Consider the following 13,083-nt stretch of genomic DNA (forward strand, 5'->3'; position numbering starts at 1 on the left):
CCAACATGTGCCTCTCCTTTATTCTTAGGCTATTGTGACCTGTTCTTGATGAAATAATGCTGTCTTTTATTGAGTACTCATTGCCTTTCCCAGTGTTCACAAAGCAACCTCTAATTATGTAGCATATAGTGTTGCCAGAAATAGAAATCAAATGGCTAATAATTTGTGGGTTCAATCTCTTTCCATTTTTGTGTGACTATAAATAAGTAATTCAATCTTACAGATCCTTAGTTTCCTTATCTGTAAAATGGGGATAATATTACTTGTACTACTTGCCTCAAAGTATTACTGAGGAAAATATTTCATAGACTTTTAAAGAGATAGAAATAGTAGACATAAAATTTTAAAAAATCAGAAAAAAAGAAATAGTAGACATAGAATTTTATAGATATAGGGAGCTTCTAAAGAGGGAAACTACCTCTGCAAATTCAGGTCAGCACTTTCTCTGCTGTTTATAGTCGTAGTTACCTAGATAGCACTGAGAGATTTGACGCATATATATGTATACATATACAGCAATCTCCTGACCTCCCAGTCCAGTTGCTTTTATGTTTGGCAGAGTTGATAGGCTGTTGTATTTAGAATCACGAAAGTTTGATTTCAAATCCAGCCTCAGACACTTATTAGCTATATGACCCTAGTTCAGTCATTTAACCTCTATTTGCCTCACTTTCTTCATCTCTAAAATGGCAATAATAATAGCATCTACTTCCCAGGGCTATTGTGAAGATCAAATGAGATAATATTTGTAAGGGGCAGGACCTTGAGCTCCAGGGCCTCTATTTAAAGAGGGGACCCAGCATAGTTTTTCTCCTCATTTCCCACCAGCTACATTGCTTTTAGATTTCTTTGGAACTCTCCAACATGTCCCTGAGCCAGGTACCTTTCTTGTTTGACTTTTTTTTTTTGAAGGCAATTGGGGTTAAGTGACTCACCCAGGGTCACACAGCTAGTAAGTGCCTGAGGCCATATTTGAACTCAGGTCCTCCTGACTCTAGGGCTAGTACTCTATCCATTGACTCTATCCATTGTGCCACCTACCTGCCCCCTACCAGGTACCTTTCTTTAGCCTTTCTCCCATGCCCACCTCCACTGAGGATAGGGACTGTCTTTGTTTTTATTTGTGTTTTTAGCCCCAGTGCTTAGCATATTGTCTGGAACATAGCAGGCACTTAATAAATGTTTGTGTAGTGATTGACTAAAGAGCTTAGCCCAGTACCTGGTATGTAGTAGGCACTTTAATAAATATTTTATTTTCAATGCATGGAATAAAATAAGCATTTACACAACCCGGTATGATAAAAAAAAAAGATGATTATATATGAAACTGTAAATCTACCATGTACAACTTGCAGCGTACAACAGTTATATACATTTTTCTTTTTTTCTTCCCTTTTCATCCAAATGTTAAATTAGCTTTCTTTTCTGCCTGTATAATTGGAGAATAATTATACAGAGCTGGAACAAAGTTGTGAATGAGGTCAATTATTATTATCACTATTGATACTTTGTCTGACAAAAAATCTTGCCTGCAATCTATGACTCATTCTGACAATCTCTCCTATTGGTTTAATCTTAAGATTTAAAGTGATTTCATGGATATACTACCTTTTTGTTGTTTTTGCATTTGGAATTATTGTATGGAGGGCTTTGTTTGAAAAAAATGTGTTTGAGTGAAGACCTGGTGAGAATATACTACCAAGAAAAAATCAAAGCTATTGACTTTTTCCTCATTTCTCCCCCACTTGAACCTCTAGACCCCATTCAGAAACCAATAATGGCCATGATGAGGACTGTGCTCTGTGAGAAGTGTCAAGAGACCTGATTGTTGTCCTCCCCACTGGCTCTGGTCTATAATATGGTCATGGACAAGTCCCTTATTGCCAAGGAAAATACTTCTGTGGACTGATTATGAGAAGATATATAAAAAGTCCTATTGTGGTAGTAGAAGTAATTTTTATTCTATAACAAGGTAGTCTCAAAACTTTAGTGATATGAGACCAGAAGTATTTATGAGCAAGTTTGGCTCCATCTCTAGCCGTGATAATGACAGTACTTCCTTTACCGTCTTTCTCCCTTGCAAGCCAGGAACCAATCAACGAGTATATTATAGCTTAGCAGAAGTGGGACATCATCACTGGGGACTAACTGATCTAGGCTATTCACTCAAGTCTGTTAGAATGAACCTTTCAGAGGATATGTTGTCTTTTGTGAGCATTCTATTCACTCCTAGCCAGGGAACTGAGGGCCTTCTCGTGAATTGTAGTGGCCCAGGAATTCCCTTCCTGCCAGATCAAGGAAAATGTATTTGTGCACCCCAGGCAAAGTTTGAAAAAAGTCCTCTCTCCCTGACTCTATCCCCTCCCCAGAGTTAAAACCATCCATGAGAGGCTTTGAACCTCACACTGTAACACATGTGACTTGAAAGTGCAAAATAAATATAATCCGTGGACAGAAGAATTCTGTGGTGCTAAAATAAGCATATTCATAACAAGTCATATTAAAAAGCGCTCCTCATTGCTTCCTCCTTCCCCAAATGTTGTGCCTTAGACATCTGCTTATATTCTTTACCTATTTCCTGTTGCTCCAGTTGTGTGTACTATTGGATCTCCCTGAGTTCTGTCCCATAGAGGCCAGTCCCAAGACAGATTATCTAAAGGATGAGGGTCCCTGTGGAGAACAGAAGTCTGTCACTCTCTTGTAGAAGAAGTAGAGGAAATCAGGGACCAGCATGAACTTGACTGGCTTCTTTTAGAAATGAGGAGGTGATAAAAATTTGGCAACAGAATCTAATAATGATAGACTATTGTTTCTGAGACCCTCTTCATTTGTGTAATGAAGGATCCATGCTAGGATATGAGTTATTTCTTCAGACTGATCACTTGCTTGAGATGTTTTTTTTTTCCCCTGGCCTCTTGACTTTACTTCTAGTTTCTTGCCTCCTTATTGGACTCAATGTGGGTTCCCTCTATTAATCTATAGTAGCCTCCAGCCTGACCTCACCTTTAAGTCCTGACAATTTTTTGGTACTCTCTTAAGGAGTCACAGAGCCTCAGGATCTAGCAAGCTCAATACTAATTATCACTTTCTGAGCCCCCTTTACCATTGAAGAAATCTAATTACTAGAAAGTTTTGATATTGAACTAAAGTCTGAGATCTGAAGCCTCCAGCCATTTCTCCTAGTTCTGCCCTGTAGGGCTGAGAAGAATTAGTCTAATTCTCCTTCCTCATGATCCACCTTCAAATACTTATCACCTACTCCAAACTACTGACCACTAAGTCTCCTCATTTCCAAGTTAATTGAAGTTCCTTCAACTACTAAGCTTCTCAAGTTATTTTTTCATACAAGAAATATTCTCTTGCAAATCCCTCTCATTCAGTTCCTAGGCATCTAGGTGGCATAGTGGAAAGATAGTTGGACTGGAGTAAGGAACACAAGAATTCAAATCAAGCCTCAGACACTTACCAGCTGTGTGATCCTGGGTAAGTCACTTAACCTTTAAGGAAACCTCAGTTACCTCAGTTATAAAATGGAGATAATAATAGCATCCACCTCTCAGGGTTGTTGTGACATTCAAATGGGTTAATATTTTTAAAGTACTTATCACAGTGCCTGACATATAGTAGGTACTTAATAAATGTTATTCCATTTCCCCCTATAAAGATTACTTTTAAAAGAAATTTAAGGTATTGAACTTTGTATTTATCCATATTACATTTCTTATTAGATTTAGTTCATAATTTTATTCTATGTAGATTTTTTTATTTCAGTTATATCATCCAATGCATTAACTATCCCTCCTAGATTTCTTTCATCTTCATATTTTATAAGCGTGCCGTATCTTGCTTCATCTAGCTCATTAATTCAAACAAACATAATAAGGCCAATTATGGAGCACTGGGGCACTCCACTAGATACTTCCTTCCAGGTTTACTTAGATTAATTAGGCAAAAAAATGAATTCCATCTTTCAAGTGATTCTAAATCTACCTAGCTGTCCCTTTGTCACACCATCTTGTACATCAGTATATCATGGGAGAATTTGTCAAAAGGCTTGCTGAAATCCTGGTGTTCTCTACTTGGAGAATTCCCTTAATATAACAGTCAAGTAACTCTCAAAAATGGAAATAAAATTAGTCTGCCATGACTTGGTCTTGAAAAATTTAAACTGACTTGTGATTGCCATATCCCTTTCTAAGCGCACACAAACAGACTCTTTAATAATAGGTTTCAGAATTTTTCCAGAAGCCAAAGTCAACCTCACCAGACTAGAATTTGTGTAATCCGTTTTCTTCACCTTTGGAAAAATTTGGATCATGGTTTCTTCAGTCTTGTAGCACTTTTTATATGCTTCATGACTCCTCAAATATTGCTGGCATTTTCATCTTCAGCTACTTGTTCATACTTTCATCTTCTGAATATTTCTTTTCAAAATCTTTGTTGAGAAGTTCATTGCATACATCTATTGGCATCTTTTGACAGCTCTTGTCACCACTTCATCAGAGTAATTTGTGTACATGTCATCAAATTCTTGTCATTCATTCTTGAGAAGATCTCACCCCACTTGACCAAATTCCATATTCCAATCTTAGGCTATGAGAGTCTTTTGATTCTCTGAATTTCTTTGGAATGTTCCCCAAATTTATGCATTGGACTCTTTCTATCATTCTTCTTTATTTATCATATACCCTAACATGGTATGTGTACTCCTTTCCAAAGTTCCTATCATTTTTTCCTAATCACTTAGTTCCTCCTTCTTGTTCAGGATCAGATACAGAACAACAATTCTTCCAGCTAAGGAGGGATGAAATTATCAGCAGATCAAATCAAATTTCACCAGCTGCTCTGCTTTTTAACAGATGGAGGCTTCAAATGGATGTTTTTCTAACTGAAACCCCTTATCACTACTATACGGAACTTGCCTAAATTCTAGCCTTGGGATTTTGCTTCTGGAATTCACCATTTGATTCTTCCTTCTGGCTCAGTGGTCTGTAATCTACTTTTGCACCATAAAAGTGCTTGACTGTCTACAGAAGGTTGGTTTTCATTTAAATGCTCTGCATCTGCTTATCCCTTGTAGTATTTGGATAATGCATATAAGAATAACTACTTGACATGCAATGCTATTCTAGAGCCCCCTTTACCTGATTTACTTCTTTTGAATTAAGTACATCCTCCATAGATATATTAGAGTCGTGGGTCATACTCCAAAATGGAAAAAAAAATGAGAAAGGACCCAACAATCTTTCTGTAAGACCAGAAGACTAGGCCCTACCATTCAATGTGGACATGGAGAGATTCTGGTTATATATCAGGATCATCAGGAATAGCCTATTAAATGCTAGAGAATCCTATCTGCAGTGGGTGGGTGGGTGGGTGGGAGTGGAGTAAAGGCCAGTGTCAGTTAAATAGCCCTGTGCCAGTAGAGCAAGAACAATTTGCAAAGAGAAATCTTACAATAGCTGTTCATTGAGCTATCCAGGGTCCTAGAATCAACCTGCCTTAAGTCATAGTATAAAAGCATTTAGAGATGGGCTTTCATTTAAATTTTTAGAGGCTTGTCCTATTTAAGTGACATAGAATCATAAGATTACATATAAGGAAATTGAAGGCTTAAAAGATTAACTTACTTTCCAGTTGACTCTGACCACAGCCATATTATCAGTATTTCTACCTCTATATCCATATTGCCTTGAATCTTGTCTTGTCAAATCTTGCTGCCTGTGCCTGTGAGCTGCTTTGAGCTCTGTTCACCTTATATAGTTTGCAGTCAACTATATTGATAATGTAGTGGATCTGCTTTCTCATCCCAGGGAAAACATTTACAAAAGCACCAAAGGGGAAAAGAATATAAAAGACAATGCTTCAAAGCATCTTCATTCCAACTGAGTTGTTTACTCAAACAGACGTTGTTTCCACAATCATTTATGGAACACCTGTTGTGTACCCAGCAATACGCTAGGTGCTGCACGTACCAATATACACCTTCATCTCTGACATCAGGGCTTCTAACAGCTGGATAACAGCTACTGTTTTAAGGCTTTATTAGCTAAAATGCCATGGTTAATGAGAATGCTGCTACTGGCCTTCTGTAGTGTTCCCTTACGAACAGGTGAAATCATAGTTCCAAGGTATAGTAGAATGGGCTAAAGAGCACTGGATGTAAAGTCAGGAGACCTGGATTCTAATTCCTTCTTCGCTTACTAAATGTCAGACTTCTGAGAAAAGGTAGTATAGTGCAGGGGAAAGGAAAATGCCTCTGGAATCCTAAGACCTGGGTTCAAATCCTGTCTAAGATATTAACTCCTTGTGTGACATTGAGCAAGTTACTCACCATTGCTGGATGTCACTTTCTTCCCCTGTAAAATCTATTTTTACTAAATGGTTTCTGAATTGACTTCTCTCCCTAGATCTAAGATAATAACAATCTCTCTGACTCTCAGTTTCTTCACTTACATTAGGGTTGTTATTGAGACTAAGGTAAAATAATACATGCAACTCATTACATGAGTGTGAGTTATTTTAATTAGTTGTGTCAGCATTCTTCATGATACAAGAGCTTTCTACTAGGTGTAAGGTACAAGTGGTTAGTCATTACTAGTTAACTCCATGGGGAGCCCTAAGAAAAAGACTTTCACTGAGATGCTGACTATATTCACCAATTGGTATTAGGATATTCTAGGTCAGCCTCCAGAAGCACTTGGGAGCTGTAATGTAAAGTGACATTTTTTTTTCCCTGGCAGTCCCAGCACTAGGCAAAAATAGTGCCTTTGAGGCACAGAATGTACTGTGAGTGACAAGGATCACACCAATTGTACATGATACAAAAAGTAAGTGGCAAACAGAACACAGGACTTAGAGTGGGAAGGAAACTTAGAGATTGTAAGATTATTGATTTAGAACAGATTGGGAATTTAGAATGCTCTAGTCCAATCCTCTATTTTACAGTTATAATAAAATACCCAGCACATATAAATAACTTTAAGGTTTGCAAAAACACTTTGTATATGTAATCTCACATAGCCTTCACAGTAATCCTGTGAGGTTGATGCTAAAATTAACCTCATTTTGCAGATGAAGAAGCTGAGACAGACGGGTTAGATGACTTGCTAAAAGTCACAGAGTTAGGGAAGTATCTGAGCATGTATTTGAATTTGAGTCTTACTGACTTCAGGGCAGCTAAGTGCTGAAGTGGATAGAGCACGGCACCTGCAGTCAGGAAGACTCAGCTTCCTGAGTTCAAATCTGACTTCTGACATTTACTAGCTGTATGGCCCTAGGTAAGTCAATTAACTGTCTTTGCCTCAGTCTCCTTATCTGTAAAATAAGCTGGAGAAGGAAATGGAAAAAACATTCCAGCCAAGAAAACCCCAAATGGAGTCATGAAGAGTTGGAAATGACTGAACAACAACAACAGCTCACTGACTTCAAGTCTACCACTCTAACCATGGTGCCACCTAGCTGCCTCGTTTGTGGAAACTGAGCCCCAGAGAGTTTAAATGAGTTACTCCTAGACTACTAGGCTGTATCAAGTACAACAGTGCCTTTTCACTATATAAAGCTGCTTTTCTATCTAAATAGGTACAATAGTCTTTAGTTAAACCCTTCTTGTTTTTCCCAGCTTTCAGCTCTCCCTCCTTTCTCACATTTCCTTGTATTTGCTTAACTGGCTAATTTTTTTTCTTTTTGTATTCTCTCCTCCCCAAGCAGAATGTAAATTCTGTGAGGACAGAGCCTTTTGGAGTTTTTATATCACCAACACCTAGTACAGTGCCTTAAACATACTAGGTATTTAACAAATATGTGATGAATTAGATCATTTAGAACAAATGAGTCTTCTTTCATCTATCTATATATGGTATGTGTATGGGTGGGTTTCTGTATTGCTTAATATGTGTTAAGCACTGTGCTAAGCACTTTACAATTATTATTTCATTTGATTCTCACAATAGCCCTGGGAGATCTCTATTTTGTAGAACAGGAAACTGAGGCAAATAGAGGTTAATTGCCTTGTCCAAGGTCACACAGCTAATAAGTGTCTGAGGTCAAAGTTGAACTCAGGTCTTCTGATACTCGATCTGCTGTACACCTAGCTGCTCCTTTTGCTTCTTCACAGAATTTAACGAGCATTTGGTTTGGAATTGGGTAGAACTGTGTCATATTTCTGATCATAACGGTCTTCTGAAGAATATTTTGCTTAAGACAGCTAGGTGATATAGAGGTTGAATACTGGACACAGAGTCAGGAAGATCTGAGTTTGAATCCATCCTCAAACAATTCCTACATGTGTTGCCGTGGGCAAGTCACTTAACTGTTTCCTGCCTCAATTACCTCATTTGTAGAGTGGAGATAGTAATAGCATCTACTTCCTGGGGTTGTTGTAAGAATAAACTGAAATATTTGTAAAGTACTTTGCAAACCTAAGGAGATATAGAAATAATAGATATTATTAACATTACAAAGGTCCTACTGCTGGGTACATGGAAGGGTGACAAGGTGGGTGCTATAAGGTGGGAAGATAAACAGAAACACAATCTGAATTCTTCGGTATTTGATGTTCATGAGAGCAGCATAATTAGGCAAGTAAGCATTTAGAACTTTGCAATTAAATTTCTTACACTTGTTTCCTTGGGAGTGAAGAAAAAGAAAGTGTGAGCTCCAAGAGTTGTGTCCAGCTGCTTTCAGAAAATCTAGCTTCTTGACTGTTTTGTATGTCTTTTGAGGCACTGCAGTATCATGGCTTCAACATACTAACAATCACTCTTCTGTTATTAATGTATCATTATCATCATCATCATCATCATTCTCCTCCTCCTTATACTTATTATTACTATTATCATCATCATGATGTATGTTAGTAGCTAGATCTAGGCCAGAAGTTTCAAGCAATGTGGATTGTCCCCAGGTTGATAAGCAACTCTATCTTCTGCAGTCAAGGTTCAAATTTGCAATACATCTCAGGGACACCAAAAATGAAAACCCCAAACTTCCACTATCTATTGTCGGTGAACTTCTTTTCACAGTCATTTCCATTCCAAGCAGTCCCAACTTGGCATATAAGGAATAAACTCAATCTTGACCTGATGGCGACTTGGAGTAAGGGAATCAACATCTATTTCCACCCAGACCTAGCACCTAAGGGCTTCGCTTGAGTGGTGACACTGCTGAATCCCAGGCCTGGCTCAATTTGGATATTCTGAAAATTTTCTATTCATTTAACATGGGAAAATAGTTCAAGAAATCCATTCCTCTATCCTTGGGTATGTGTAGAAAGGATCCTTATTCAGGAAGGGATTAGATTAGATGGCCATTGAGGTCCATTTCAACTCTGAAATGCTGTGATTTTATGACATCTCAAACCATTCTACTTCACCTTCAAGCTTAATGATATTTAACTTGTATTATAGGAATTTGGGGTGTGTAACTCATCTTCTATTAAATGTAACCTCTTAGAGAGCATAGTCTATAATCTATCTTGTATTCATAGTGCCTAGCACAGTGCCATGAATATTATAGGTGCTAATTAAATGTCTGTTGGAATAAATTGAATGGAATTGAACAAACTTAAATTCATTCCCCAAAAGAAAAAAAAAAAACTTCTTATGTGCCCTAAAAGAAAATTTAAGATCCAAAGGGAAGTTGTTCTATAACACAGAATGGTAAAATTTGAGAGTTGGAATGGTTATGCAGTCCAACTTGCAATTTGAGTGATTATCTAGTCCAATCTTCTCCTGAATAAGAATTATCTCTACAATAGCAGTGACAAGGGGTCATCCAGCCTCTGTTTGATGACTTCAAAATGCTCTGACACGTTTTGGACACTTCTAATAATCAGGCAGTTTTCCATTTAAGTGAAGCCTGTATATGGCTCTCTGAAACTTCCATTCAATGCTCTTAGTTCTGGAACCAAGCTGATGAATTCCATTCCTTCTTTTCCTTGTCATTCCTTCAAATAACAACATCAATAATAGCTAGCACGTATATAGCACTTACAATGGCCTGGGCACTGTTCTAATCATTTTATAAAAATATATCATTTTAAGTTCATGACAACCCTATGAGCGAGGGGCTATTATTACTATTCCCATTTTATAGTTGAGGAAATTGAACTAAATAGACTTGCCCAGGGTCACACAGCTGGTGAGTATCAAAGGTTGGATTTGAACTCAAGTCTTCATGACTCCAGGCTTAGTACACTATCCACTGGGCCATTTATCTGTCTCTAAATAGTAAATACTCATGTAACACTTTAAAATTTGCAGAGTGCTCTTCAAATATCATTCAAATACATGAATGCCATCATCCTGTTCTAAGTCTTCTCTTCTTCATAGCAAGTATCCCCATTTCTTCTGACCAATCTCCACATGGAATAATAACTAGTCTCTTTACCATCCTGGAATCCTCTTCTGGACAGGTTCCCACTTATTTATGCTCTTCTTAAAATGTGGCATCAGGAAATGAGTATGATACTCCAGGTGTAGACTGACCAGAAAAATATGCAAACAGACTGTCATCTCCTTTGTTCTTTATATTACTTCTCCATTAATAAGTTAGGGTAGTATTAGTTGACCTGCCAGGTCATACTGTGGATTGTATTGAGCTGGCAGTCCACTAAGCCCCCCAGGTATTTTTCATTAGAATTATTTTCTAGTTACACCTGCCCCATCCTGTGCTTATAAACTTGACATTTTCCGTTTAGCCCCATTGAATTTCATCTTATTCAGGTTTGCCAACAATTTCAGCCTATAGAAATCTGTGGGGACCAGGGTGGTGTCACCTGGGATATTGACTATCCCTGCCAGCTTAGTGTCACCTGTAGATTTGATGAGCATCCTTCCTTTAGCTTTATTCATGTCATTGAAAAATATGCTGAGCTGCACACAGAGTCAATAATATTTTCTTAATGACTTCCTTCAAGTTTCAACCAGCCCTTTAACCTAAATATTCCTTGGGTTCAGTGATTCAAACAGCTTCAAGTCCATCTAACTGTACTATAACATATACCAAAAAAAAGGTAGCAGTAGACACTGTGTTTAATTCTTTGCTGGAATTTAATTGTACTATGGCTTTAGCATTCTCAGACCTACCAATGTGGTTTCCTTGTCAGAAAAAAAGGAAATGAGGTTAGAGTGATGTGACCTGTTCTTGATTAAGTTATTCTGGCTTTTCTTGATCAGTCTTTCCCTTTCTAAGTACATAAACCACAAACTGTGTCAAAGTATGAAGTTGTGCTTAGACTGGTACATCAGTGGAATTGAGGCTAAGGTCACTAAATTTACTGCCTCCTTTTTTTTTTTTTAAATCAGGGCATTTGCCTTTCTTCAATTCTGTGGCACAATTCCCATTCCCACAATCTTTTAAAGGTCACTGTCAGCAACAATGTTATCTGTTTTCTGAAAGTTCACTCAGGACTTTATGATGTAATGTAAACATTCAGTCTCATATTCCAGGCATGGGCTTAGGGTTGTAAGGTAATATTCAGATTAGGACTTTCAAAGGTGTATTTGAGATGCTTCTTGTTCAGTGTTATCCATCTTACTCCCAGAAGTAGTTTTGCCTTCTCACCATCACCTGTTCTATTTATCCCATCTACTGAGTAACAAGCATAGCTCTTCTTTGATTCTCCTGTCTTCTTCCCAATAAATCTAAAAGAACCTTTTTGTTGCCATTGTCATTCATCAGCAACCTCAGCTCATCTGGACTTCTCCCACTTCTAACGCTCTTCTTAAAGGATCTTGCTGTTCTTTTGTACTCATCCTCAATTCCCTTGCTGTAATTTCATCATCTATTGAATCCTTTTGAAAAGATACTTTAGTTCAGTTGACTGTGCATTATATAAATACTTCATTGAACTATTCCTTTTACTCCTCATTGGAATTATTTTGGTGTGGATCTTCAATATTTCATTCTTAAGAATTGTCCTCCCTTTGAGTCCAGGTTTCTTTTCATGTACAAGTGGGATTGAACTTTTCCACAGAAGGCAGAACTAGAAACAATGGGTGAAGTGGAAGAGAAGCTTGATGTAGGAAAAAATGTTTTTTTGTCATAGTTTGAACTTTCCAAAAGCATAACAGGAAACCTTTTAAATTATCTTTTCATTTTCTTTTTCTGACTTTTTATTGTTTTTTTCCCTTTTGCTTATTTTAGTCATCATGAATATTGTTTTCCTGGTTCTGATTACTTGATATAGCATGAGTTCATATAAGTCCTACTATTATTCTTTGATTTATTAATTTTCATTGTTTCTAATAGTACAATAATATTCCATTATAAGCACGTACCATAGCTTATCTTAGCAGTTTGTTAACTGCTGCTGCTGATGAATACACTGGCTCTATTTTGTTCTATTACAAAAAGTACTACTGGGATAGACTAACTAGATAGAGAGAACATTTATTAAACACTTCCATGTGCCAGATACTGTGCTAAGTGCTAAAAAACCTTCTATGTTGTCTTTAGCCTTCATCAGCAACCTCTGTGCATTTGAGTTTTTGCAATTCTGATATCTTCCTTAAAGGATCATGCTCGTATTAATCCTCAATTTGTCCACTTGTTTTAGTCATTGTGAACTCTTCATGACTCCATTTGGAATTTTATTGGCAAAGATAATGGAATGGTTCACCATTTCTTTCTCCAGCTCAGTTTACAGATGAGGAAACTGAGGCAAACATGGTTAAGTGACTTGCCCAGGGTCATAAAACTAGTTAGTGTCTGAGAACAGGTTTGACTTCAGGGAGATGAGTCTTTCTGACTTCAGGTATGATACCCTAATCACTGCATTACCTAGCTGCCTCATCCTCAGTTTCCTTCCCTTAATTTTATCATATAAATACTAGCAAAAAAGACAATCCTTGCCTTTCAAGAATTTATATTCTAATAGGAGAAGAAAAACCAAAGGGGAGCTGGAAAGGATACTTCTACCTACAATGGGTTCAAGGAGGTGGAGAAGTTCAAAGAGTGAGTTGAGCTGGGAGTGAGATGAGCATGGCTGGGAATCCTCATGAAATGCTGTTTCAATCGAGGGACACCCCATTCAGGGAAGAGGCATCTCAAGGTTGACGAAGGCTGCTGGCAAGAAAAATC

The sequence above is a fragment of the Phascolarctos cinereus genome, unplaced genomic scaffold (assembly GCF_003287225.1).
Source record: "Phascolarctos cinereus isolate Bilbo 61053 unplaced genomic scaffold, phaCin_HiC Scaffold_5;HRSCAF=322, whole genome shotgun sequence".
NCBI classification, from domain to species: domain Eukaryota; kingdom Metazoa; phylum Chordata; class Mammalia; order Diprotodontia; family Phascolarctidae; genus Phascolarctos; species Phascolarctos cinereus.